Consider the following 11,120-nt stretch of genomic DNA (forward strand, 5'->3'; position numbering starts at 1 on the left):
CCAAACAGGTGCTGCCAGCCTGATGATCTTGCTACGAGCTACACTCTGCCTGGCCGCTGCACGTGTGTGAGCCCTGATTGGTACCGGCTGGGGGGAGGGCTGTTGGAAACGCTATATAAAGAGCTGAAGTGTGTAATAGTGAGGACACAGCATCATAGGACACAGCATCATAAGGGACCAGCATCATAGTGAGCCAGCATCATAGTGAGCCAGCATCATAGTGAGCCAGCATCATAGTGAGCCAGCATCATAGTGAAGAGAATACGAGAGAATAAAGGAGAAAGAGAAACAGAAGCTTGAACCTCACCTTGGTGTCTGTGTCGTCTTTCCTGGACTCTGCTGGACAGAGTCCCGGCTCGCGACACTCCATTGCATATTCTTAGCACCTTTGGTGATTATCAGGTGGCTGAAATTATATGAACTCATGATTGGGTCTTCTATTGTGTTCCATTGATGTACGTGTCTATTTTTATGACTAGAGCTCTGTAATATAATCTGAGATCCGGTATGTTGATTCCCCCCCCCCCCCCCCAGTGTTGTTCTTTTTGCCCAAGATTGCTTTGGCCATCTGGAGTCTTTTGTGATTCCCTATGAAATTTAGGATTTTCCAGCTCTGTGAAGAGTGTCATGGGTATTTTGATTGGGATTGCATTGAATCTATGAATTACTTTTGGTAAGATGGTCATTTTCACAATATTGAGTCTATCAATCCATGAGCATGGTAGGTCTTTCCATCTCCTAGTGTCTTCCTTTATCTCTTTCTTTAGAGTTCTGAAATTTTCATTGCAGAGATCTTTAATGTCTTTGGGTAGGTTTATTCCTAAATATTTTATTTTTTAATCTATTTTTATTAAGCATTTGTAATTTCATATGTTTTTAATAAACTATTAATTTTTTTGTGTATTTCATACAGAACATCCCAAACAATCTTTTTCATCTTTATATCCTCATCCTAAATGTCACACTCCAATAGCTGCCCCCGCCCACCAACTGGAGCCCATATACTCTGTCATCCCTGTTACTGTCCACTGTATTGTCAGTGCCCCCAGTTATTCCCTAGTGCAAGTCCATCCACTGAGTCTACTCAACCCATGTAGAATCCCTTGTTTTAGGAGGATCAGCTCTTCCTCATCTAGCAGCAATCAGTTGCCAACATTCCTTTAGATAAGATTGGGGTCTGCTGTTCATTTTCCCAGTTCTATCCTGAGTTACTGTCTGGGAGTTGCTTAGGCCACCCTGGTCCACAACTCAAAGGAAGGCAATTGCCTGTCTGGTGTTCTTTCTTATTATGTAGCCTTTAGCTATACACATGGACTCCAAAAGAAATATACTTTATCACTTCAGTTTTTGGTTAAACTTTCCTTTTGGGTGTTTAAGATCACACAGTTGGCACAGAGAAACCAATTTATTTTTATACTTAAGGTCATTTGAGGATCTGTTCCTCAGGGGTCACATGGGCTTGGAAGCAGCCCCTGGTTCCTTTCTTTTACCAGTACCATCTATGTGAAGATAAGTCAAAGGGCCTGCTTGACCATGGCTGGCTTCATTTGGAAGCATGGAGGAAATGTTTCCTCTTTACTGACCCTCCTCTTTGTAAACTGGACATTGGTTTAAGTCCATCTGGTGGGGTCTCCATGGCCTCCCTGAACAAGAGGACAGGTTACTCAACAGTTACAGGACATTTTGAGAAATGCTCCGTAGTACTCTGGAACTTAGTCAACCTTGGAGGGCAAGGAGCAAAAACTGTCCTTTAAGTCTCTCTGACCAGATTAGTATAGGCCTCAAAGTATGGCTGTTAAACATCCAACAAGATTAGTTTCACCAGTCTGGTACTTTTATTTATCATATGCCATGTAGATAAAGCTTGGGCATAGACCAAAAGTTCTCAGATAAACCTTGACTAGACATATATTTTGTTCCTTGAAATAGTTGCATGTATAATTTGTCAGTAGGTTGTTGGACTAATGGTTCCCTCAGGTTTTTTAAAATTAGCTAGGCATTATTTATCTCTCACATTGTCTAACCCTTCCATGGCTTCCCTATTTAAAGTGGCCCAATTTTTCCCATTTCTTCCTTAATAATACCCTTCTCCTATCGTCCCACTTCTCTTGAGCTCCTTCTTTCCCTTGATACCCACGGTACTTTGTATAACCCCCCTCCCACTGCATATTTAAATAACCCCATTTGTATTCATATCATCCTTAGTAACACCTATTGCCTACTGTTCTTCTCTCTCAGGTTCTTTCTTTTCCTTTACTTCCCTGATTCCTTTTCATTATCCTCATTCTTGTAGTTACATCTGGATACATACTCACTAATAAGGATTTGGTACTAAGATCCACATATGAGGGAGAACATATGTTATTTGTTTTTCTGAGTCTGTGTTACTTCACTTAGTGTAAAAGTTTTGAGCTCCATTCACTTACCTGCAAATTTCATGATTTCATCTTTCTTTACCGCTGAATAGTACTCCATTGTATACATGTATCATATTTCCATTATCCACTTATCAGTTGAGGGACACCTAGGTTGCTTCCATCTCTTAACTCTTGTGAAAAGAGCAGAAACAAACACAGATGTACAAGTGTCTCTGCAATAGGATGAGGTCTTTGGGTATATGCCAAGGAGCAGTATAACTGGGTCACATAGTAGGTTCCTTTTTCATTTTGTAAGGGTTCTCCACACTGCTTTCCATAGGGATTGAACAGGTTTGCAATCCTACCAGCATGGATGAGTGTTCCCCTTTCCCTGCATCCTAACATTTGATATTTGTTCTCTTGATCTTAGCCAGTCTGACTGGGGTAAGATGACATCGCAAAGTGGTTTTAATTTGTATTTCCCTAATTACTAAAGATGTTAAACACCTTTTAAGATGCTTCTTAGCCACCTTTACTTCTTCTTTTGAGAACCTTCTGTTCAGCTCCTTAGCCCATCTTTTAATTGGATTACTTCCTTTCTTGATTCTCTGTTTTTGGAGTTCTTTATATATTCTGGATATTAAACCTCTGTCAGATGTGTCGTTGATGAAGATTTTCTCCTATTCTATGGGTTTTCTGTTCACTTCCCTTCTTGCCTCTTTTGATGTACAGAAGCTGTTTAGTTTAATGAGGTCCCATTTGTTAATTCTTGCCCTTGTTTCTTGAGCAAATGCTCTCTGGTTTAAAAACTCCTTTCCTACACCTGTATCTTATAGGTTTTTCTGAATGTTTTCTTCTAACAGTTTCAGGATTTACATTGAGGTCTTTGAGCCATTTGGAATTGACTTTTGTGCAGGGTGAAAGATAAGGGTTTAGTTTCATTCTTCTACAGGTGGAGACCCAGTTTTGCCAGCAGCATTTGATGAACATGCTGTGTTTCCTCTAGTGAATGTTCTTGGCCCCTTTGTCAAATATCAAGTTGCATAAATTGCATGTACTCATATTTGGTTCTTCAATTTTGTTCCATTGATGTATGTGCCAGTACCATGTTATTTTTATGACTCTATCTCTGTAATATAGTTTAAAAACTGGTATAGTAATCCCACCCCCCCCCAGCATTGCTCTGGCTATCCAAGGTCTTTTGTGTTTCTATATGAATCTTAGGATGTTTTCTCCAATTCTGTGAAGAATGTCATGGGGATTTTGATTGACGTTGCATTGAATTTATAAATGGCTTTTGGTAGGTTGGTCATTTTTACAATGTTAATTTTCCAATCCATGAGCATGGGAGGTCCTTCCATCTTCTGGTGTCTTTCTCAATCTCTTTAAAGATTTAAACATTTTTTTGTAGAGGTCTTTAATGTCTTTTGTCAGGTTTATCCTGGGATATTTTATTTTATTTTTTGAGGCTCTTGTGAAGGGGTGTGTTTCCATGTACTCTTTCTCTGATTGCTTATTATTGGTATATAGAAAGGCTGCAGACTTGTAGATTAATTTTGTAAACTTCCACTTTACTGAAAGTGTTAATCATTTCTAGAAAGTTTTTGGTGGAATTTTTGGCATCTCTTAGATATATCATATTCTCTGCAAAAAGCGTTAATTTTATCTCTTCTTTTTCAGTTATTACTCCCTTAATTGCCTTCTCTTGTCTTACTACTCTTGCAATAATTTCAAGCACTATGTTAAAAAGTAGTGGAGATAGTGGTCAGCCTTGTCTGGTTCTTGATTTTAATGGAAATGCTTCCAGTTTTTCTCCATTTAGAATGATGTTGGCTGTGGGTTTGTTGTATCTCGCTTTAGTAATTTTGAAGTATGTTCCCTCCAGTCTAATTTCCTCAAGGACTTTGAACATAAACGCATGTTAAATTTTGTCAAAGGCCTTCTCTGCTTCTATTGAGATGACCATGTGGTTCTTGTCTTTGAGTCAATTTATATGATTTATGATGTGTATTGACTTACGTATTTTGAACCATCCCTGCATCTCTGGAATAAAGCCAACTTGGTCGTGGTGGATGATCTTTTTGATGTGTGTGGTCTGCAAGTATTTTGTTGAGAATTTCTGCATCTGTGTTAATTAAGGATATAGGTCTATAGTTTTCTTTTTTGGTTGTATCTTTACCTGGCTTTGGTATTAGAGTGATGCTGGCTTCATAGAAGGAATTTGGAAGTTCTCCCTCCATTTCTATCTTTTTGAATAAGTAGTATTGGATGTAGATCTTCTTTAAATGCCTGGTAGAATTCTGTAAATCCATCTGGGCCTGGGATTTATGTAGTCAGGAGGTTTTGTATTACTGTTTCAATTTCCTTACGTGTTATGGGTCTGTTTAAGCTATTGATCTCTTCTTGGTTTAGTTTTGGTGGCTCCCATGCTTTTAGATTCCAGTCCATTTCTTTTAGGTTTTCAATTTAGTGGCTATAGGTTTTTAAAGTATTCCCTTATAATGTTCTGTATCTTTTTGGTGTCTGTTGTGATGTTTCCCCTTTCATCTCTGATTTTGTTGATTTGGAGGTGCTCTTTGTTTTGGATTACTGGGCTAAGGGTCTGTCAATCTCGTTTATCCTTTCAAAGAACCAGGTCTTGGATTCATTGATTCTTTGTACTGTTTTCTTTGTTTCTATTTTATTAATTTTTGCTCTGATTTTTGTTATTTCTTCTTTTCTGCTGGGCTACAGTTTCATTTGTTGTTGCTTTTCAAGTGCCTTGAGTTGCAATGTTAAGTCATTTATTTGTGTTCTTTTTGATTTTTTTTAATGTAGGCACTTAGAGCTATGAACTTCTCTCTAAGGACAGCTTTCATCAGGTCCCAGAGGTTTTGTTTTGTTGTACTGTCATTTTCATTTAGTTCCAGGAATACTTTTATTTCTTTCTCAAGTTCTCCTTTGATCCATTCATCATTCAGAAGTGTGTTGTTTAATCTCCATGAGTTCATGTAGTTACTAGGGTTTCTTCATGTGTTTATTTTAAGCTTTATTGCATTGTGTTCTAATTCAATGCATGGAATTATTTCAATTTTTTTTTAATTTGTTGAGGCTTGTTTTGTGTCCCAGTGTGGGTCGGTTTTGGAGAAAGTTCCATGGGGCACTGAATAAAAAGTATATTCTTTGGTGCTTGGGTGGAATATTCGGCAGATGTCTCTTAGGCCTATTTGATGTATGGTATTGTTTAATTCAGATGTCTCTCTGATAACTCTCTGCCTGTTGACCTATCTAATAGAGACAATGAGATATTGAAGTACTCTACTATTAACAAGTTGGGATTAATCTCAGTCTTAAAGTCCTGAAGTACTGTTTTTATGAGGTTGGGTGTATTGATTTCTGTTGTTTTGATTTCTGTTCACATTCTTTGTGTATCTGTGGGTTTCCACAGTTACACCTTCATTAAGTTTCTTTCTGTTACCCCTTGTATATAGTTGTTTCTTTCCTTAGCTTTTTGTACTGCTTCAAAAACTTTCTGAAGGGCTGGTTTTGTGGACATGAATTCTTTCAGCCTATTTATGTCATGGAAGATTTTTTCTTTCCCCTTCAATTATAATAGATATTTTGGCTGGGTAAAGCAATCTTTGTTGGCATCTGTGGTCATTTAGTACTGGGTATTCTTTGGTCCAGGCTCTTCTGGCTTTCATAGTTTTCACTGAAAAGTCATCTGTAATTCTGATGTGTTTTCCTTTATATGTGACTTGTTTTTCTTTTGTAGCTTTCAGTATTCTCTCTTTGTTCTGTATGTTTAGTGTTTTTACTATGATGTGCTGTGGAGAGTTTCTTTTCTAGTCCTATTCAATGTTCTATGTGCTCCTTGTATTTGTATGGGCATGTCTTTAACTTTGGGAAATTTTCTTCTACAATCCTGTTGAGGATATGGTCCATGCCATTATCCTGAGATTCTTCTTCCTCTATGCCATGATGTGTAAGTTTGGTGTTTTTATGATGTCACATAATTCCTGAATATTCCATTCTTGTGTTTTCTTAAATTTTTCATAATCTTTGCTGGAGTGGTCTAATTCGTCCACTTTATTTTCCAGTCTTTACATTCTGTTTTCCATTTCATTCATCCCATTGGTGGGGCTTTCTCCTGATGTTTCAATTGGCTTACTGAGTGTTTCACCTCCTTCTTCATTTCAGCCTGAGTATTCTTCAATATTTTTAACTCTTTTCTGAATTCATTCAGAAGTTTATCTCTATATTCTTTTGGTTCTTTGATATTTGATTTCTTTTTATTTATTTATTTATTTTTTGGTCTTTAAATTCACTGAATTCTTTTATCATGTTTAGAATTGTTCTTTTGAGTTCCATGTCCTGCATTATCTCTAGGGGGTTCTCTTTTTACTCCTCTAGAGGACTGTATTTGGTGGGGATATGTTATTTTGATTTTTCATGTTATTATTTTTTCTCTGTGATTTTGACATGTGAATTTCTTTTGTAGTTTCTGATTCTTGTGTGAGACTCAAGCCTTCAAGTTTAGGTCTGCTTCTTTTCGTAAACTTTATGTGTGTCTTTGTGGATTACTTTTTGGGCATGAAAAGCTGGGTCCTCTAAGCTTCCGGTTCTCTCTTTTGATTTTATATTGGAGTGGACAGATTGCTTTTGTCTGCAGGAGATCCCACAGAGGCCCAAGTAAGATGAGGATCAGATGCTCTCAGGCTTTCTCCAAAGGTCTGGATCCCTCCAGGAAATATTTGGGCCTCAGGAATTTGGGGATTGGACTGTCCTGGGAGCTGGGCCCAGGAAAGATGCTGGTCTAGGGCAGCTATTGGCTGTGCCATCCAGAGATGCAAAGGGAGATGGGGGTAGGAAGAGGACCCAAGGGCTCCTGGGGACTGCACTGAGGAGTTGGATTGGTCTGGATACAAAGGATGAGGAAGAGGAAAGGTCAGCCCTGGCGACCAGAAGAAAAGGCTGGATAGTCTTGCAGGCCCAGGGAATTAGAGGGAGGTTAGGGCGGGGCTATTCTCAGAGTGCTCCTGGGGACCTGAGATGGAACTGGGTTGGTCTGGATGCAAAGAATCAGGAAGCAATGGTGGTTCCCCTGGTGTCTGGGGCACCAAGACAAGGATTGGCACAGTACCAGGTTAGGAGGAGAGACGGTCCTGTTCCATTGTTTTTATGTAATCATGGGTGTAATATGTTACTCAATTGTGGTTTACAGAAAATGAAGGAAAAAGTGTTTGACTGTTTTGGCTCACAATATGTAATGAAATAAAATCTGAATAAGTTAGGAAAATATACATTTCATTTTCACTGGTATCAGTCTGGTTGATTTCAATCATAAACTGATATAAAAATATTTCTGTCTCACCCATTTTACCACTGCACACACTGAAACTTCAGCACAGGAACACTAGATACAGTATGAAGAGTCCCATGTTGTAGAAGAGGTTTAAGACATTCTTAGCAAAAACTAGAAGCAAAAACAATGACAGAAATTAAAACCCTTGAGTTTGTATTCTGTCAGTGCAAGATAGAACATTAAACAATGGTAAAGTCTTTGCCAAAGTAGCATAAACTTCACACTAGAGGACTGATTTTTCTTATTTTATACAACATTTTAATTTTTAACACCAATATATTTTCTGTAACTTGAAAAATCCCATATAGTTTTCAACAGGTAGATAGATTAAAAACTGCTACCGGTATGCAATGGAATAAGTGTGAAATATAGGAATCGGAACAAGAACTATGGATGCTTCCAAATATGTTTGACATATAGCAAAGTCAAAACTATGCAATTTTGGATGTTATTTGTAGAAAATACTAGAAATTGAAACCAATCTAGTGACAGAAAGCATATCAATGGCCTCCCAAAGTCAGGGATATGTGATAAAGAGGGGTTAAAAGACACTTGAGGAAATGTTTGGTGCCAATCGACATGCAGTGATAGAGGCAAAGAAGGTAGTGTCTAGTCTTACATATTTTCCCTCTTTAGCTTTGGATGGATTATTGTGTGCAGTTTTACCTTAATGAAGCCTCAAATTTGCTGACAAACCATGAGTCAAAGCATTTTCCCTTTCACTGCCTGGGCTAGGTAGCCACTGTGAGGCAGAAATCTGCCTTGGAAGCAGAAGGCCTGAGGACCTTTTATCCAACTGAGCCAGATGTGAACAGCATGTTTGAATTTTTTTTTAAATTCTTGAGAATTTCATACATGAGTATTGTATTTGCATTATTTCCATGCCTCCCTCCCCAAATGCCTCCAACCCCTCCCATGTTCTCTATTCCTTCTCAATGTCATGTCCTCGTCTTTGAACACACACACACACACACACACACACACACACACACATATATCTTAGTTCACTTAGTGGTAATCTTTTGTACTTGTGTTTAGGGATTCCCACTTGGGATTACATAGTCTCTCACAGAGCTATTTCCTCTATCCCTATGGAAAGTTGATTTTCCCTCCTTAAGCATCCATTGATTACCTGTAGCCCTTCATTTTGTTGTGGGACACTGTGAAATTTCTCCCATCCACCTTGACACACCAACTTGTTTTGTCAATATGTACAAATTACTGTACTACCAAACTGTAGCTTTCCTATCATGTCTAAAATGCACTAACCCATTTTACTCCTCTGGAGGATCATTGGTACTTGGTGGGGATATATTATTCAGGTTTTTTGTGTTGTTATTTTTTCACTGTAGCTTTGACATGTGGATTTCTTTTGTAGTTTCTAATTTTTGTTCAAGACTCAAGCCTTCCCTTTTTTGAGTTTAGGACTGCCTGTATTTGTAAACTTTATGTGCCTTTGTGGTTTACTTGTTGGGTATGAAAAGCTAGTTGGTCTAGACTTCAGGTTCTCTCTTTTGATTTTATATTGGAGGCACTAAATGGCTTTTATCCTGCTGCTCAGGAATTCTTACAGAGGTCCAACTCAGGTGAGGATCTTATGGTCTCAGACTTTTTCCTAAGAGCTGGATGTGTCTAGTCAGCAGGCATGGTACAATTTAGGAAGACTGCTAGGTAGAGGTAGGGTTCAGGACTCTCAGGCAGTCAAGGAAGGAGGCTGGTCTCAGGAATCCAGAGCAAGTAGGAAAGGAGGCTGGTCCCAGGAATCCAGGTTGGGAGTGGGACAGCCAGGAATGAAGGCTGATCTCAGGTATTCAATGGTGAGGTGGAAGAGGGGGCAGGCTTTGAGAGCTCCAGGGCACTAGACTGAGGATTTGGGCTGGTCTGGGTGCAAAGGATCAGGAAGCAGTTGGGAGTCTGGGCCAAGAGGGTAGTCCAGAGATCTGGGGTTCCAAGAGAACAAATGGGCCAGTACCCACACTAGGAGGAGAGACAGGTTGGGGGAGCTGTGAGGGTGACTGTGGTTGTGGAAGTCAAGATACAGTGGACATGGTTGATCTTGCCCAGGAAAGATACTGACCTCAGGAAGTTGGGGGTTGGGCTGGCCATGGATGAAAGCTGGTCCAGGTATGCAAATGCAAGTTGTGGGAGGGAGCAGGCTTTGAGGACTCCAGGGGACAAGAGTGAAGAATTGGGTTGGTCTGGATTTAAAGAATCAGAACACAGTAGGGGGACTGGGCCAAGAGGGTAGTCCAGAGGTCTATGGTGCCAAGAGAAGAAATGGGCTAGTGACCACTCTAGGAGGAGAGATGAGGTGGGGGAAGATGGCTATTCTATCTCTTTTAAGGATATTGAGAATGGGAGGGTTTCCTTGAGTGCTTTTTCTGATTGTTATTGGCATATAGGAAGGCTATTGATTTTTTTTCACTTATTTATTTTTTAATTAATTAATTTTTTTTACGCCCACTTCCCAGATAGCACCCTCCCATAGCCTCCCTCCCCCCACTAGAGCCCTTATACTCTGATTTCCCTGCTATGGTCTGCTGTGTTGTCGGCACCTCCAGCCATTCCCCACTATTTGCCCTTCTGGTGAATCTAGTCAGCCTATCTAGAAGTCTTTGAACTGAAGTTCTAATATCTATAAACCCATCACTCTAAGGTTTAAGTACTTTCATGAAGGGCGTTACCTGTACACTGACCACAATGACCAAAGATGTGGCCATGGTAACTGCAAATGACTGGTAGTCAGCAATGTGTTGCCCATCTTCTCCAGCCATGTTGTAAAAGGCTCCATAGGGAATGAAGAAAAGAGCTAATGAAGTGTAGATTCCATGAGCCACACAGATGAAAAATTTGCGCTTGTTAAAAAGGAGATTCAGCTGCCCAGGTTCGTAGAGCTGAGGACACTCCATGCTGTTCTGGTCATTCACATCCTGTCAACAGAGTGCAATTTCAGGGGAGGAAGGTAGAGGAAGAGTCAGAGAGGCCCTGGATCCCCTATCCCCAGAAATAGAAAATGTCTTTGTAAGCATGCCCTATTACACACTGGGCCAGAATAAGCTATCATCTTGTTTTCATTCCCACAATAACCCAGCAGACTATAGAAATGATCTCTTGATTGCAGAGAAGGAAATTCAGTCCCTGGGAGAGATTCATGAGAGGTCACATCAATCTTAAATAGCAGAACCAGGATTTGATTTAACTTGAAAGCACATATTTGAATTCAAATCAAAATTTAACCCTTTGTGTCCCTCTGACCAAATTATTATAGGCCTCGAAGTATGTCTGTTAAACACCCAAGAAGGTTAGTTCCAACAGTCTGCTATTTTTAATTGCTGTGTGTCATGTAGATAAGTTTTGGACAAAGACCAATTGTTCTCAGATAAACATTACCCAGACACATATTTCTTGATCTGCTATGT

General features: G+C 39.4%; 1 pseudogene; it reads right to left on the reverse strand.

The window, feature by feature from the left end:
- LOC103727392 overlaps positions 1 to 10,610 on the reverse strand; it is a 98,738-nt pseudogene extending 88,128 nt beyond the window's left edge.
- Between the last annotated feature and the right edge of the window lie 510 nt (positions 10,611 to 11,120).

The sequence above is a fragment of the Nannospalax galili genome, unplaced genomic scaffold (assembly GCF_000622305.1).
Source record: "Nannospalax galili isolate Female #2095 unplaced genomic scaffold, S.galili_v1.0 scaffold329, whole genome shotgun sequence".
Taxonomy (NCBI): domain Eukaryota; kingdom Metazoa; phylum Chordata; class Mammalia; order Rodentia; family Spalacidae; genus Nannospalax; species Nannospalax galili.